The following is an 18,413-nucleotide window of genomic DNA, read 5'->3' as shown; positions in this document are numbered from 1 at the left end:
TGGGTAAGAACCTCACTTCTTGCATCTGAAGAAGTGAGGTTCTTACCCACGAAAGCTTATGCTCCCAATACTTCTGTTAGTCTCAAAGGTGCCACAGGACCCTCTGTTGCTTTTTACAGATTCAGACTAACACGGCTACCCCTCTGATAATTATCATGAGACTCATGACAAAATCATGACCGTTGGCAACACTGTTTTCACTTTTGTTTAAAGGCTAGTTACTTTCCAGAAAGCTCTTAAACACAACACTACAGTGATTGAGTTGCAGTTTTCATAGGAGAATATTTTAAATTAAACACCAAGAAAATTCCATGTTTTAAAGTTGGGGGAAGGAGGGGAGAATTGATACTTCTGAGGTATATCAGGGTCACTGCAAGCAGAAAAGGAAAATAAACAGGCACAAGAGGTCTGGGCAACTCTTCCTCTTGAAAGGAAGTTGGAGGGTCAAATCTTCTAGTCCTTAATCAAGTACAACTTCTATTGCTATCAGAGCCTCTACTCATACATACAAAATTCACAGTGAACATGTGATAACATGTGTGGTCAATAACTATACACTTCATACTTAAATATCTGAGCCATCTTATATGCATTGGCTCAGGGACTACATTTTCTGGCATATTCTGAGCAGTGCTGAGCGCACAGATTGTACTCAGTGAATACTATAAATCATGACAATAATGGTTGATTTTATGGACTCTGTGGATGCAATTTCTGTTCTTTGTTTTGGACTTGGCCTGAATACAGCTGAAACCCTTAGAATTTGATGTGTAATCACATTTGATACTCATATGACACTTTCTCATTCCTTCCTTTTCTCAAACTCAGAACAAAAAATGATAAAACAAAATGGTTTTCAGTTAAAATCTAAAATTGCACAGCAGGCATTGCTGTACAACTCAGCCTGGGGCAGAATCTGCCACCCATTGGTGGTTAAGTGCTCTCCGTTCGTCTGACTCTCATTCTCTTTCTTTCTTCATCCTTCCTGACCTCTGTGCTGCTTTTCATACTGTCAAGCATGACATCATCTGAGACCAATTGCTGAAGTCTCAGAGAGCTGACTTTCTTGGTTTTGCTCCCATCTGTCAGGGGTCTCTTTTTTGCAGCATGCAGTAGAGAGAGAGGCTGGTCCAGTGGATAGGGAGCTTGCCCTGAGAAACCTGGGTTCTACTTTCCCCTTACCCCCATGGACATCCTGTATGACTTCAGATCAGTGCCTTAGGAAGAGAGTTTCAAAGGCTTTTAGGCACCAAAAGATGCAGCTAGGCATCTAGTGGGGTATACAAAGCACCTAGCCTTAAAGGCACTTTGGAAAATCCCACTAGGTGTCTAAATACCTTTGCAAATCTGGCTGTTAGTCTGTGTATGCCTCAGTGCCCCCATCTGTACAATGAGGATAATAGTACTGCTCTACCTTACCAACCTGTGATGTGAGGTGCTCAGATAATACAATGAAGGGGCCACATAAGTACCAGAGGTAGAGTGGGAACTTCTCTATACCACTCGCTTCCCTGGGTTTTGGCCCCTTCTTTTCACTTATGCCCCTCACATCTTCCTCTTTTCTGAATGTAACATTGGCTCAGAAGGCTTGGCTGTATTTCTTCTGAGTCCCCTGTGTTCTCTCTTCAACCCCACCTCCCCGCAGAGGGATTCCTGTTTTACAGGTTCATCTAAGGACTTCCAGATCCTTAATTTAATTACCAGCCTTTTCTTATCTGAATCACCCTGTCCGTTTGTAAACAAAACACTGACTCCCCATGAACACAAGCTAGGAGAAGCACCTCTCTGCAGAATTCACATTCCACCTAATGATAAGCAGTTAAGAGCTCTGCCTGGGAGTCCACCTCCTGTATGAAACTCAGGGGGAGAGGCAAGCCCCCCTGCCCTACCTATTTGGCATCTTTGGGCCCTCCAATCAGCAGCCAAGGCCTGAATTGTCCTACATTGCTGCTTTCCCCTGAGCCATCTCCTATCTTCATAGCTTCTTCTCTCTCTGGATTCACCAGCCTTCTAACACCCTCCTCTTAGGGAGTGACTGCAGCCCTACAGCCCCATTCTGCTGTCTGCTCCCTGGCTTTATGGATGTCCCACCTGTTCCTGCCCAGCTGAGCCTGTTCCCAGTCAATCCCCTGCTCCTCCTCCAGGTGAAGCCTGTGGAATTAATTGGCCTGCCTGGCCATCTTAACCCCTTCCAGTCTTGTGTGAGGTAGACACCTCATCACAGCTGGGTAGTTAGGAGCTACTTCCTTTCTCTCATTCTTTATCTATCTTGTCTATTTGACTTGTAAGCTCTTTGAATCAGGAAAGTCTTTTACTGTATGTCTGTACAGTTCCTACTGCAGTGGTGATCCCGATTTTGGTTGGGACTTCTAAGTGCTATTGTAATAAAATAATACATTTTTACTTGTCTGGAGGATTAAAGTCATGCTGGGAAGAATCTGTTAGCACTTGGCTGCTAATGTATAAGGGCCCAATTTTAAAAGTTGGCTTTTTAGTTTGGGTAATTGCTTTATGGATGTCTAATGTTAGACATATGGGACCTGATTTTGAGAGCTGCTGATCTCCTCCAGCACCCAGTTCCTTCTGACTTCTCTGGGAAATTATGAGTGCTCAGCTCCTCTCAGGATCAGGTCCTAGGATTCTTATCTAAATCAGTAAATTCAGTTGGAAAACAATGACAAATAAATGAAGACCAAAAGGGTAAATACATTATGTATAAAGAAATGAGAGTTCAGCCAACAGATATGCTAGTCCTCAGGTACTTGTGAACAAAGCATTGTTTAGCAATTTGCAAGTAGCAGGGGTATTTTGACTAGTTGACTTTCCTGTATGCCAGAAAGAACAACTAGCAAATTTTCAAGAAGGGAATAGTGTAAATTCCTCTAGCTGTGTCATAATTGTTGTTTCCATGGAAACTAGGCAGATAACATGAGTTGAGATCACTTGCCTTCTATACACACTCTGTGTTATTGTATTTACATGCTGCCATCTTGATTTACATCATTAGGACTAATTTCCCCTGACAAAAAGTTGTGTTTCCTTTAACGACAGCACAATGTTGTCTAATGCTAACTGAATGGCATTGTTGTGTCGCTCCTCAAAGTCCCATTCTTATAGAGTGAAGAAATAAAATGGCAGCTCTCATGAGTTTGGTTTCCTCACAGTTACTTAAGTACCTGGTTAGAAGAAAATGCCTGGTAGGCTGTATACATTAAAAAAGAAAGGCAAATACCTACAGAAAGCTGGAGTTCATGCAGCCACTGATGTCTCATTAACAGACATTTTCCCTTCATGATCTTACACAAAGGTCTCATTGTCACTCAGAATGCAAGTTAAAGTGGTATGGAGTAATGTAAGTGCCACAGTTCTTTCCCCCACAGATAGGGCCAGCTCCAGCTTTTTTGCCGTCCCAAGCGGCAAAGAAAAAAAAAAGAGAGAAAAAAAGAAAAGCCCGATTGAGCAGAACGATTGAGCTGCCGCCAAAGTGCCGCCGAAGAGGAAGCGAGGCACTGAAGGACCTGCTGCCAAATTGCCACCGCGGACCCGGACGTGCCGCCCCAACAATGGACGGAGTGCCACCCCTATCTATTGGCCGCCCCAGGCACCTGCTTCCTTTGCTGGTGCCTGGAGCCAGCCCTGCCCACAGATACCACCTAATTCATTCTAAGTTGCTCTCTTTCTAATGCTTTTGGAACTTAAAACACTACCTATAGTAGGACTACCCCCGAGAGAAAGATGAACAGGATTTGGGCTCCCCTTTGTGCTGCTGTTTTAGCTATAAACTTCTGATTCATATTTAACTGGTTTATTAAAGTCTTGTAAATTGTTCTTTATGCTTTCAGACAACATTCCAAGTAACTCCTAAACAGCAGTGAGAGTCTTCTCAGCACAGTAGCATCCTATATCCTCCTCCTAACACTTTGCTCTGACTGTTTAACATTATAAGACCTGCCAGAGATGGTGACAGGGAGAAGAACAACATGCTCTTAGCATGCCAAGCCCTCTCAAATGTAAATGGCCAGTGTCAGATGAGGATGAAAGAGTGGAACTGTGTGTGATGGATGCTCTGTTTATTATATGGAAGACTTCTCAGAGTTTACAAGCTGGAAATGCAGTTTCTCTACAGATTGTTACACTTGGGTACTCCCACTAAAATTCCACATACCATGGATGTTTCCTTCTTTTTATTTCAAGTTTGTGACATTAAGACACGATGCAACACTAATGTAAACAAATTTTATCTAAGGCTATATCTACACTTTGACCTGGGGATGTGATTCCCAGCTTGATGAGAGCTTGTGTGGGTGTCTCTCATCAAGTTAGGGCACTAAAAACAGTATGTAGCCATGACAGTGCAAGCTGCAGGAGGGGCTAGCTGTCCTGTGTACCCATCTGAGACACTTAGGCACATACTGGAGGCAGCTAGCCTGTCCTGCTGCTCAAACTGCCACACTATGCTCTATTTTTAGCATGCTAGCACGGCCATACTGGGGCAGACCAAAAGGTCCATCTAGCCCAGTCTCCTGTTTTCCAACAGTGACCAATGCCAGGTGCCCCAGAGGGAATGAACAGAACAGGTAATCATCAAGTGATCCATCCCATCACCCATTCCCAGCATGATAAAATGTAAGCATTTTTTAGCTAAAAAACACAGAAAAATCACAAGAAAAGAAGCATATTTCAAAAAGTATATTAATAGTTTGTGTCTGTTCACAGACTTTAAAAAGAGAAAGGATCACTATGATCCTGTAGTCTGACCTCCTGAATGGAACAAGCAATTGAATTTCACCCAGTAATTTCTGCAGTCGAGGGAATGTGTATATATGAATGTGGTATATGTCAATAAATGACACTGGGGGCCTGATGCTCATTCTCACTGAGGTCATTTTCACCATGCAATTCATGGAAAGTTTGTGTAAATATGCTACACTTTCGCTTTACAGACCCTTGCATTGTGAAGTTCCCCTGGTGTAAACAAGAATCAGTATTTTTATGATACATTCACATTTGAGTATATTTGAGGTGCATAGTACATTCTACTCATATTGCATTTCTTTGGCCCACATGCTTCAACTTGAAATGCACTCCTATGCAAATCATTTGTTCTGTCCCAACTGGTCTACTCCTTTGCCTCCTGCTGGCACTTATAAGACTTAAATTGCACCTCCTTTTAACTTGTAATTTTTCAATTGCTCTCAAAAGTCACAACTGTCACAGTTAAACAGAATGGGTTCTGCACAGTATGTATTACAAAAAAGCACAGTATCAAACAAAAATAGGACTTGTGGTGTGAACATTATACATTAAAAAAAATCACATGTATGTTTTTTTCTTTTCTTTTTTTTTCAAAATTGTTGCCCTTTTCTCATATAAGGGTAAGGCTGGTAAGGGATCATACATCTCTCCTACTGAAAAATGTAGTGTAAGACTACAAGTACTGCTACCATGACTAACTGTTCTTTTTATTTATCATCCCCCCAAAAGACTCATGATGACAATTTAGCCTATGTGACTGCTTCAAAACGGCCAGCTTGTACAACATATTGTGTCATCTTGTTCATTTGTATTTCCATTTTATTACTAATTTTAAAAATAAATGGCTGGAACTATTGGTATGAAATAGAACACAGAACACTTAAGCTGTAGAGCATTTTACTATAAAAGGGGTGGCCCATACTTTCTAGTTCACTCAGCAAACAGCACAGTCTTTATTCTGGTGTTGGTCCCTTTTAATCCTAATTAAAGGAGACAGCATGGTAAAGTGTCTTTCTATTTTGTGCACATACATTCACTGATGTTTGCATGTTTAAGAAGTAGTTTATGGTTTAACAGCATGGCACACTGGAATGGAACATGCATAAGGTTCCAGATATCAAAGTTAGCTTTGGTTTGACTTTGTGAGATTCTAAAAGCAGCTGTGCTTTGTTGTACTTGCTTAGATCCCAACAATGATTTAGTTCTGAGGATTATATATTTGTCTCTTATGTGTCAAAAGTCTTATCCCTAGTGACTTTACAACTCTGTTTTTGTATTTAATGTAAAAGAATGATAGCTTCACATTGATGATTGTCAGCAGTTGCTATTTATCATCTGTCAAAAGTTTTCCTCATGGGAAGACAGAAAATCAAATGGATTATGGCTGTTTTTTTAGTTGCTTAAAGGAATCTTACATGACACAAGGCTAAACAGAATGGCAAAACTGCTCCTGACAACTAAGTTAGCATTCATAGCAATATGTGATTTTATGCACATAACAGAAGAACTGCCAATCATTTTGACAGAGCAACATATTTAAAAATGCTGTCAGTTCACCTGTCTGACCTCTAGGTTACAAGACCACCTGTCTTAATAGTTCCATATTTCTATGGTATTCTCTAGAAAAAAATCTGTGCAAAAAACAGGGTTGGTTAGTAAATCTGAAAAGGATAGATATGAAAGGGATACAATTATTGGATACTTACTCTATCAGCTCTTTCATCTACCAGTCAAGATTGTTAGGTCAAATATGGATATCTTCTCTAGAATATAAAGAAAGAATTCCAGGGGCAAATGTTTGGAGTCATAGCTGGAATGGAACTTTCTCTGCAACAGGAGGAGCTCCTTGTGGTTATATACCATTGACAGAAAGACATCCAGTTCTTGATATGATGACACAATGCAATTGAAATGTGGTCCATTTATGTTATTTTAGCCAATGGAGAGGGAGTTAGTAAGAATGCACTTGTTTGTATTACCTTCCCTCTACACATACAAACCTTGACAACATATGGTCTGCCCACTGAGTCAGATGTGGAATTTATGCAAAACGTATGTATGCACAGATCTATCATGATTATTTTTGTAGTGATTTATAGAAAAAAAAATCAAGCGAGTCATGAAAGGGAACCATAACATCCTTGCACACTTCTCCTATTTTCCTTTGTGCATATTTACTGCATACACAAATGTGTCAATTTGTGTATGGAAAAGCAAGATGTAAATTAAGTGAAATGTTCTCTTTCTGCTACACAACTCAAACTATCTGAAGATATAAGGTTCTTTAATACTTTCCAATTGCACAGAACAGTCAGAAGCTCTTCAGAGAGCTGTGATGCATGAAATTCCAAAGATTTGAGCCTACAGAATTTATCAGGTGACTTCTTTCAGCCTGCATTCTGGGAATAATCATGGATCCTGTTTCATGCCAAAATGCTCTGAAAACGGCTGTTCTAATGATATTTCACTTGGAATCCAAAGTAGAAATGTGGATTTTGGATTGTGCCCTCCTGAACCTGGTTCAGATTTGAGATTCATTTTTTTCTGAACACCCCAAATTCAGAATTTGATAGGTGGTTTTGTCCCACCTCTAATTTCAGCACATTCTCCTAAATAGATTAAGGAAAATTCTGTGAAGCAAAGAGGTTATAAAGGACATAAAATAAAATACAATATTTAAAATACAGTCTTTTTAGTTCCAATTTATATTGTGAAATAGAGAAATAAGCTTTATTTCAATCTTTATGATCATGTGGAGATTATTGGTCGAAGTGCAGAGAATATAAAACTCCTGTTATAGAACTACTTCTGAAAAACCTGAATCTTAGATCTGGGCTTCCACCTTTTTTGAAGCTTATTATGAAAAACTGCTCTACGACAAATGTCCAGATAATGATAAACTGTAACAATGCCTTAGTTTCCAAGACCTGTCTTATAGACTTGTGCCATACTACACCATCATAGGAATTATGCTTTTTAAATATTATACATCCTTCTAGAGGTGCTAAAAATGACAAAAGTCAAAATAGTGCAATAAATCTGAAAATGCATATGAATAAGTAACATGCCACATACGTGGCCAATGAGGAATACTACTGGTGTTCAGACACTGGGCTAAACACATCTCATGAGTATGCCCATAAATGACAATGGATTTACCCCAGCACTGATTTTGGCTCATTCTGTTTAACGGTTCTTTGAGAGACAGTAATTTAAGTAATGCTGTGGTGCTACTATAGCTCACAGGTGCTTTAATGTAGCTTGCGTGGTCGCGGCTCTAAAAAAACCCACCTTGATCTCCACCTCCATGAGGGGTGTAGCTACCAGCACTGGGAGCCGCTGTCTACACTGGCGCTTTATAGCGCTGAAACTTGCTGCGCTCAGGGAGGTGTTTTTTCACCCCCCTGAGCGAGAAAGTTGCAGCACTGTAAATTGCCAGTGTAGACAAGCCCTTCGGACATGGGAAGGGGGAGACAAATTAAGTGCTGACTTATCGGGGCTTGTCTACTCAGGGACACTCAGAAAAATTAATCCTAATGCATTAAAGGATTAGTTAAACTGAATTAAACACCAGTGTGGACACTCTCATTCAGAATTAAGGTGGCCTTAATTTGGTTTAATTTTTTCAAGATAAACTGAATTAAGACCACTTTAATTCTGAATAAGTATGTCCACATAGGAGTTTAATACAGTTTAACTAAGCCACTTTTAAATTCACACCTTTAGTTAATTAGGATTAATTTTCCTGAATGTCCCCATGTAGACAAGCTCTCGGTGATTCTATGCGGGGACTGAGTCAATATTTAAATGGTTCGGTATCTTTACTCTCAGGGTTTTTTTGTGGAGTAGAAAATTAGGGCAAATTTGTAAGCGAGTCTAAATTGGCATGACTTAACCCTTCTTCTGGCTCTCTTACTGTGTATGTTACATCAACTTAGAATTTATTAGAGTCCCTCAAGATCTCTTAGTTACAAACCCACACACCTGAGAGAGGAAGGATGAACTTGTGGTATACATAATGGCCTGGTACTCAGGAGATCTGGGTTTTGCTCCTGGCTCCAGCAGAAATATGCTCTGTGACTTGGGGCTGGACCCCGTCTCTCACCTTCCCCTCTGTGAGATGGATGTCAAAATATTTCCATTCTTTGGGGGCATGTTGTGAGCATAAATTCATGGATGTATGTGATGCATGTAAATACTATGGCAATGAGCACCACTGAAAAACTCAGTGCATACTTAAGATGTTTTTTCTTAATTTAGCCAACTGATTTGGAGGGCATCTTTCCTGGATTGCATGACCTCATCTTTATAAACAAGAGGAGTGACTGAAAATATCTTTAGGGTTTTGAATTTCTCAGGGAATAAGAGAGGAGCATTCTAGGGAGAAAGACAAAGAAGGCCTATGTTAGGACCTTTTGAATCTTTTCCTATATTACTTTTTGCACTGGAACAATCATTGAATTTGACTACATACTCCTTACAGATATAGAAATAACCAAGGTCCTTCCTAACCAAGGAAAAGAGAAAGATAAAAGACAGATTTGCTGGCCATCCAGCAAACCTTACATTCACTTATGTTTCATCACATTCACAGAGGTATTAGCACGTGTGTATTGTATATGTACAGGCTCCTAAGCCTTGTCTACACTGGGATTTCAAAACCTGGGTAAACTGCACCAGTGCAAATTATGCTGCACCTGTATAAACCATGGCTATGCTATAGGTTTCCATTGATGCCTAAAATCCCAAAATAGACAAGGCCATATCTGCCAAATGCATGGATGGAATCCAGCAGTCCAGGGGTGCTGGAACAATGTGTATAGTGGAGATGCTGAGAGCCATTGAACCAAACTGTAAACCCTGGGTATGATGGAAACCACTTTAAGCCAGGGAGTGCAGCAGCACCCCAGCACACCTGGTTCCAGCACCTATGCACTGGTCTCCATTTTATGTTAAGCTATCATTATGGAGAATCACTGAGTGTATGCATACACCCAATGCCATTTTCATAGTACAGTTACCTATCCTCTATTTCATTTGCTGTGACTCTGATTTACAAGTCATAGTGAAATGGACAGGATTTGGGGTCCTCCACACCACAGGGTTTGTGCACAGCAGCACACAGGGGCAGACAGGGGGTGGGGTGAGACAGAGACAGTGCCTGTGGGAATGAATCAGTGGGAATGAATCCATTAGGGAAGCTACCCTTCAGCACTTAATTTTTTCAAGCTCTGTTTTTCATTCTAGATTGGTTTCCTTTAATGAGCACTAATGCCCATTCTGATCAATATCCCTGCACATTCTTCAGCAGAAAACATTACTGTCACTTACTTTGGTTGTGGCTGCTGTAGATGGGACAATTTCAAGTTACTTTCAGCAGCACAAGTAATCCAGCTAGCCAGGGCTGGATTATCGCTCCTGTGGGCCTGAGGCTATTAGATTTTGTGGGGCCCCTGTATACAAGTCTTTTTCCTGGGAGGGAGTTTGGTGTGGGGGGAGGGGCTGGGGCAGGGGATTGGGGTGCAGAAGGGGGAGCAGGGTCTGGGGCAGGGGGTTGGGGTGGAGGACGGGGTGCGAGGGTGCAAGCTCTGGCTGGGAGGTGCTTACCACAGGCGGCTCCCGGCTGCTGCATGCCGTGGCCCTATGCTGCTCCTGGAAGCAGCTGCCTGCTAGCATGTCTCTGTGGCCCCTGGAGGGAGGGGGACAGCGTGTCTCCGTGTGCTGCCTGTGCTCTGCCCGTGCCCGCAAGCGCCACCCCCAGAACCGGCCAATGGGAGCTGCAAGGATGATGCTGGGGGTGGGGCAGGGGCAGTGTGCAGAGCTGCCCCCTGGCCAGGGGTCACAGAGAAGAGCTAGCAGCCAGCCACTTCCGGGAGCGGCATGGGGCCACAGCATGCAGGCAGCCTGCCTGAGCGCCCCGCTCCACCGTGGGATTTTTAGCAGCCCAGAGTCAGAGATCACTGCCTGTGATTTATTTTTGCGGGGCCTCCCTTGAGCCGGGGACCTGGGCTGCAGCCCCTAAAGCCCCTCCTTAATCTGGCCCTGCAGCCAGCCACTTTTCAACAGTGAAATATGGAGAAGCCAAATGAACCTAAACACTCATGGGCCTTTCTCCCGATGATGGTCCTTTCTAATTTGATGACAGTCCTGTGACTGATATTTTCAGTATCCATGACACAAGCCACTTCTCCCCATTTGTCAAACTGAGCAGCAGCAAATGACTGGGAACACATGAATTCTTATCTACAAGATTTACTCAGCAAAAAGGACATTCAAAAATCTTAACAGTTTTAGACACAATCATATGAGTACAAAAATTTGCCTGCAGGCCCTGTCTACTTTGGTGTGTTAGCACCTTTCTTGTGCATACCCATGGCTCTTGCTAGAAATAAGCTGATACAGCTTTTCTGGCTGGTATATATCAGGCCCAACCTTGCTGTCTGCAGGGCTTCTAACCTGATGGGCCATGACCAACATCTGTGCCATGAGAGAGTGCCTGCTGGATTGTGCACCAAACTTGATGGGGGGAAGCAAAATTCCCTGGGGCAAAGGGAGGTAGGGGGTGAGGAGGCACAACTCACTCCCTTCTTCAGCATCATCCTGCTGCTGACCCTGCCTGGCTTCTGTTCCACTTATCTGACTCCTGCACCAGTCCTATAGCAGTTGCTTCGCACTCACCTCCAGGAGAGTGGAAGAGGAGCTTTAAAAGGCTGTGAAGCCATCTCCATAGCTTCTTCAACCAAACCTGTATGGCAGGGGAAGGAGAAGCAGCCCAAACCTTGTCTCAGGCCCCCAGGCTTCTTCCAATCTCCATTAGCTACTACATCTAGCGCCAGACTCCCAGACTTCACACTGAACATTAGTTCACACACCAAGCATCAGACCCCATAATGTCCATCTCAATTAGCACCAGCCTCCCTGAACAGCAACCATACCCACACATGGACAAATTTAATCTTCCAAATTAAGAGGTGGCCTTTGCCTCACCTATGTCCCATCCATACTCTGCCTAGTTTTGCTTCCCCAATATAAGGCTCATCCCTTCTGAACCTCCTCTTTCCCAGCCACCCAATGATCCCTACAGCTTCTTGTCCCAGCTACATACCATTAAAAGTCTTTAGAGAAAGCAGCCATCAAGTCTCCACACCTTCCCCTCTTTGTGAGGTCTTGGGGAAAGCACTGGTTAGCTATTTCTCCCATTAGCATCTTTTGGAAGGGGGCTGTCTGTTGAGGCTTCTGTCTCACATATACAGTAGGGAGTGGCAGGGTCTCTGCTACCACCAGCTGCATTACAAATTCCAAAAGCTCTTGAACCAACCTGGCAGCTAATAGAATGGAATGGGCAGTCAGTGCCCACCAAACATCCCTTGAAGAGAGGAAGGAAGTGGAGTCTTCATATCCCCTACCACTGAATACTTCTAATGGTGAATGACCAACAAAAAGGGAGGAAGTTCAGAGTCAGCTTGTGAGATCAATTTACACTTTCTGCCATTTTTATTCCGTCAAATTTGAATTCAGGAATCAAATAAAAATCCAGCTCCCAAAGTCAAAATGAATCTGGATTCAAACAATGCAATGCAACCTCATTCCACCTCTTTTTTTTTTTTTTTTTTTTTGTGCAAGTGAAATTTAAACGTGTCATGGAACAGAAGCATATTCTACTTCTGCTTATAAAAGAAAGGGAAGAAATGATGGGGCGTTTTAGCAGGCAAAGCAGCAACTTCAGGGAGCAACAGCATATTTCTATGGAAAATAATGTGTAACCATCTAGAGTTAATACTTTAACATACAAAAGTTCTCCACGTTCAGAGAATATTTCACAATAATAATGGCATGTTCTTACTGTCCCAGCTCATCAGTAAAGGCCAGTTGGTTTATATGTAAATTTGTATAGTATATTCAGCCACTTGCAAAAGTAAACTTCATCCCAAAAATTTTCATGTACCCTGTCTGCAAAATGAATTTAAATTAATGTAGCTTGAATAAATAAATATGAAAAGCAGAAATTCCAGGCAAATATGGAATTTTTTTTTGTTTTTGTAATATGTTCACGCTCTCTACTGCTATTCAGCTAACTACATTGAGAATAGACTGTTGCTCATTGCTTTATTCAAGATCAAAAAGTTTTTTCCCCATCTCATTCCTTTAAAGTCTCCCCGTTGCAGTGACTACCAGACAAGACAGGTTTGCAGCCTTCCTCAAAGACTGTTCTCAATATTGCTTTGAATAGAAGATACCGTAGGGAACATATAAATTGTTCCTCCTCCACCAGTCCTTAAATGCCCTTCAGGTATACTTTGTCCCACTACCTAGTTATTCTGTTGGTGCTTGCATTGGACTGATAGTGTACCTCCATCTTTTAACCTTGTCAGTGATTTCTGATTACTGCGGCAGTGCCACAACTATCAGACCATGCCTTCTCTATAGGCCTATCAGACTGGTCTCATGGGATTAGTGGATCTCAAAGAGTTTTTCATCCAACAAGCTTTGAGACTTCTGTCAGAGTAGCACCTTATTCTATTGCAAGTCACATTGGCATATCATAGTATGATATGAAATTGTGATTTTGGAAAGTCAATAACAATTCTATATTTATAATGTATTTGTTGCAAGGTGGATCTTTTGATATATAGCTGCGGATCTTACTTTTCCCTTTATTTCCACTCCCCGCAGTTTTACTTCTGCGTTCAAAAAATATAAGAGCCCAATTTCCAATTTGGATGCAGCTACAGTTTCATGAAACTTTGATTTTATGAGATTTCCACCGACTGGGGGCAAAATCTTTGCAAGAACAGCTTTCGCTATTTTGTTGGTGTTGAATCTGAACTTTGCCCTTTGCCTGGTTTTTACCCTAACCACAACCTAAGCTCCAAACCTTCACTTCACTTTTTTTTTTTTTTTTTTTGCGCCGTATACATCAAGCTGTTCTTTAGAGGCACTTAAGCAGATGAACAGATATACATAAATGGCCACAAATAAGATGGGACTAACACACCACATTAAAAAGGGGTAAGCAATCATATGAGTAACTGGTAAAGACCGTAGTGAGACAGGGCTGCTGAGAGTGGGTTTGGGCCCCGGTGAAAATTTTTTTTCGGGCCCCCCAGCAAGGGCGGACCAGCTAAAGAGGGCTGATGAGGGGGGTGGAAGCCGGGGAAGCCGGGCCCGGAATTTTTTTGGGCCCGCCAGCAAGGGCGGACCGGCTAAACAGGGCCGACGAGAGGGGGGGAAAGCCGGGCCCCAGTAATTTGTACCGGCATCCCCCGCTCTCGTCAGCCCTGTAGTGAGATTATAAGTGTATTGGGACATTTTCTAAAGGCTATTAAGGCACTTTCTCTTCCATTGATGAATTACTAAAATGCACATTTTAAAAAGAAAATCAATAGTTCTGAACAAAAGACCACATGCAAAATGCAATTTGGTAATAACTGATTAGTAGCAAAATCATCCATTTAATTCTTGTTACAAGTAACTAGGGTAAAATATGCACACGGGATTATTGCTTGTTTGCATTTCATGTTCCCATGTGTATTACCTTTCTCTATCCTTTCCTTTTTTTAGGTACAGCAGAAAGTCCCCTATCAGTGCAGAGTACCCTCAAAGGTTCTGAAAAGGGCTGTAAGATGAACAGGTTTTCTCCCACTGTTTCAAAAATCTAATATTGAAAAGTACAGTAAGATAAATGCTAAAAAAAAATGTTAAAATGATAAGAGGTTGAATAATTCAGAGTCTAAGTGAAAATGCTGCCAAATGCAACCCCCTTATGTTACTACCAGGAAGTTGGCCACTGGACAGGAGTTTACCACTGCCTTTCATTGGATATTCTTTCTGTAAGAAAGAGAAAATCAGGAAAATAACAAAACATTAATTAGGCTCAGCATGTGGATAGACAAGACAGTGATTTACTGTTACCTCAAGGGACAAATGAGCCACCTATTGCATAAATTGATGACAGACATTTATCTAATGGAGGAATCCTCTATGGTCATTTTAGGGGAAATTGGATAACAATAAACCAGGGGTAGGCAACCTATGGAACGCGTGCCGAAGGCGGCACACGAGCTGATTTTCAGTGGCATTCACACTGCCCGGGTCCTGGCCACCGGTCCAGGGGGCTCGGCATTTTAATTTAATTTTCAATGAAGCTTCTGAAACATTTCAAAAACCTTATTTACTTTACATACATCAATAGTTTAGTTATATATTATAGACTTATAGAAAGTGACCTTCTAAAAACGTTAAAATGTATTACCGGCACGCGAAACCTTAAATTCAAGTGAATAAATGAAGACTCGGCACACCACTTCTGAAAGGTTGCCGACCCCTGCAATAAACCAATATTTGAAATTTTTAAAAAGACCAGGTAGTGCTTATTTTCAGTTGCTTCTTGTAATGCTCAACAAAAAGGTGTGACAAATGGCTTGCTATTAGAATGAGTTAGATACAAACTTAAGGTCATTGAGTTTTAGAGTGTTTCTTCTCCTAACTAAATTGCTATAGCATAAAACATGCCCCAAACACATCCATAACGCCTAGTATTACATTATATTATATTGTGATCTTCTGACCTTATACCTGCACATCTTTAATGTAAGCTTTGTGGCTCAAGAGCAGCAGTTTATCATCAAGGTCATGTAGAACAGCTTTAGATCAGGGTGCTCTTGACAATAAATTTAAAAATTCCCAGTGACATAACAGCCACTGCGCCTAGTAAATGGCGAAGCAGCACACATTATTGCGTACTTCAATATGCACTTATTCTGCTCTCTGTACAATATCACACACACAAAAATGTGTTCAGAGAACACTGCAACCTTAATAAAAATCAAGTATTCACAAGTTAGGAAATGCCAGAATTGACCTTAATTCTGCTTCCTTGTGTGTAAGCATTATCATACAGCCTTTAATGACATGATCACATACTACTTCCCCCCGAATCCTGGCCTTATTCAGTGCACAGAAAGGACAGTGTGCACGTAATGATCAGTTATTCAATCTTTTGTTGTATTCTCCCTGTCCAACTTATGGCCCAATGCCGTATTTACTGCACACTATTCACACCCTGCTCTGAAGACAGAATTATTAATTTCCTTGTAGGTTTTTCCACGGTGTTCATCATTGCAGCATCTGAGTGCTTCATAAACAATAATAAATTTATACACAACACCCTGGTGAGGGGGTGGGTATAAAGTCAAAAGGGTACACAAATTTTGGGTGCCTCACTTGGAGATGCCTGATTTTTCAGAGAGTTTAGCATTACACTACCTTCAGCACAGAGCTCCCATTCACCGCAGCTGCAGTTGTGAATGCTCAGTGCTTCTGCAAAGCAGCCCCCAGGTGTCTCAACTTGAGCTCCCAGAAATCAGGACACACTATCTTTCCCTTGCCCAACCCCCTTGTTTCTCGTTTCAGCTCCAGGCTCCCTCACACCTCTTTATTCCAGCCTCACCATCCTGTCTGATCATGCTGCTTCCTCCTTCCCCAAATTCCCACGCTGGGTCTCACCAGCAGGCGCACTGAGAGCCCAGGAGACTCTCCCTACTCTCAGTTCCTGGATCTGACACTACAGTGGCCCATAGCAGCCAGGAGGAGCAATTGCAGGAGAAGTCCTACTCAGCATCTACAGCCCTTGCCTAGCACATGCTCAGTGGAAATGGACTCTTTGGAGAATTCACCTGACAAACTCTCCTGGGCCTGTGCAAACTGAGATTTTCAGAAGTTTATAATTCAACCAAATTTGGGTGGGCTTTCACAGGGACAACACAAAGCCCATCCTTGACACAAGGTGACCCTGTCTGTCAAATATCAAATCTCTGTTCCAAATCATGGAGAAATTAGAGCTCCATGAAATGGTTTGAAGAAATTTTGAACGCGGGCAAAGCAAAGGGTTCTCCCCCCACCAACTCCTGAACTATTTTTTTGTCGATATCTCACAACTTCATACAGACACCTGGCATGGAAATTTTCAGCAAGAACAATTAAAGCTTGGCAAGCTTATAAGCAACTGAAAACAGGGACTTATTACCCTGTTGGACTGCCAGCCCCACATAGAACAAAAACGAGGCAAGGGCACAGACAAGAAGTACTGCATGACGTTGGTCCTGTACAAAAACCATTGTCATCACTTCCCCTGGTCTTAGTTACAGCATCACCATACGCTATTTATTCTACCTGTATTTACAATATATAAAGTTACTATGACTTCCGTACAGGAAAGGTCGTGGCTCTGCAATCTCAACAAATTCTCCCAGGGTGCCACTAAATTATGGACAAAGGAGAACTAGCTATGTTTATATTATTAGGGAAGGTCAGGCAGGCACTTCTAGGCAGGTGACAGATGGGAAATTTCTTATGCTAGGATTCTTAGTTGGCATGTTTCCTCCACTCCCCTAAGATGATGTTAACAAGAACTCGCACTCCTCCCACTGGGCTGACATGTGGCAACACCACTAACAAGAACTTTAGGTGTGAGCTGCAGAAACAGAAAATCTGTAAAGTGGGTTCAGTTGTGGAGTCCTTCTGAGAGGAAAGGTGAGAGGAAAAGTCCGTCAAAGAGACCTGAAATTTTAGCAGAAGCAGGCCTCATTTATTCTTAATCCACCCCGATGAGAGTTATATCATATTTTATCACTGACCATAGATAATTTTCCAAAGTGCTACCATTTGCTTCACACCATATTACTGTCCAGACAGTTATGAAATGGCTTCCTAATAACATGTGACTGAACAGAGAACACTATAATATGTAGCAAGTGATTTTTATAGTGAATTACTGTACATTAGAAACTTTAATAATGCAGGAGTTCATTAGGGTAATTATATTAAAAGTGTTAGAAGGACACAAATGTTTTGGTCATGGTTAGTGTTAGTAGTTTCCTGTGGTGTGGGGTTTATGATAGTAGCACAGGCTCAGCATGCAAGTTAGAACTGCCTGGAGGCAGATACGTTAATATTTGTTCTTATATTCCAAAAGAAGAATACATTTATAGTAATTTAATCATTTTGGCCATTTCCACACTGTTTATGTGTGAGCTGTGATCCCTTTTTGTGTTCCAAACATTCCAACAGGAGTGGTGTTTCTTTATAAACAGGCAGAATGCTGTTTCTCTGTAATTTGGGGTGAACAGATATCTAGTGTGAAAAAATCGGGATGTGGGGGGATAATAGGGTCCTATATAAGACAAAGCTCCTAATATTGAGACATCTGGGACCCTAATGTAATTTGATTGCAATACCCATTTATCTCAGCTGAGCTAAGTCACGTAAAAAGTGTTGCAATCTGAGTTATGAAGCAAAGGTGAAATTCACCCCAATGCAAAGGGTTCATTTAAGATCCAATACACCTTAAACTGCAGGCTAAGAGCTTACATGGTATATAGGATGTTGTGCAGGCCCCTTGCAAGAGGGTGAATTTCTCCCCAAAAGAATGATAGAAAAATTGAGTTCTGTAATCTGAACTTTTCTTTCATTAATAGAGACAGGAGAGCATAAAGAATGAAAAGCCACAGTAGGAATTTTACCAGACATCTATATTTTAGAAGAAAGACTGAGATGCCATGTGGATTGTGGCACATTTTGAGAAAAACATGTTACCTTGCAACTGAGGAAAGGAAATCTCACAAGGACACTTTATTGAGAGAAATTTCAGAGAGATGAAG

This window comes from Trachemys scripta, chromosome 8, assembly GCF_013100865.1.
Source record: "Trachemys scripta elegans isolate TJP31775 chromosome 8, CAS_Tse_1.0, whole genome shotgun sequence".
NCBI classification, from domain to species: Eukaryota; Metazoa; Chordata; order Testudines; family Emydidae; genus Trachemys; species Trachemys scripta.
Note: the sequence above shows the minus strand (reverse complement) of the source record.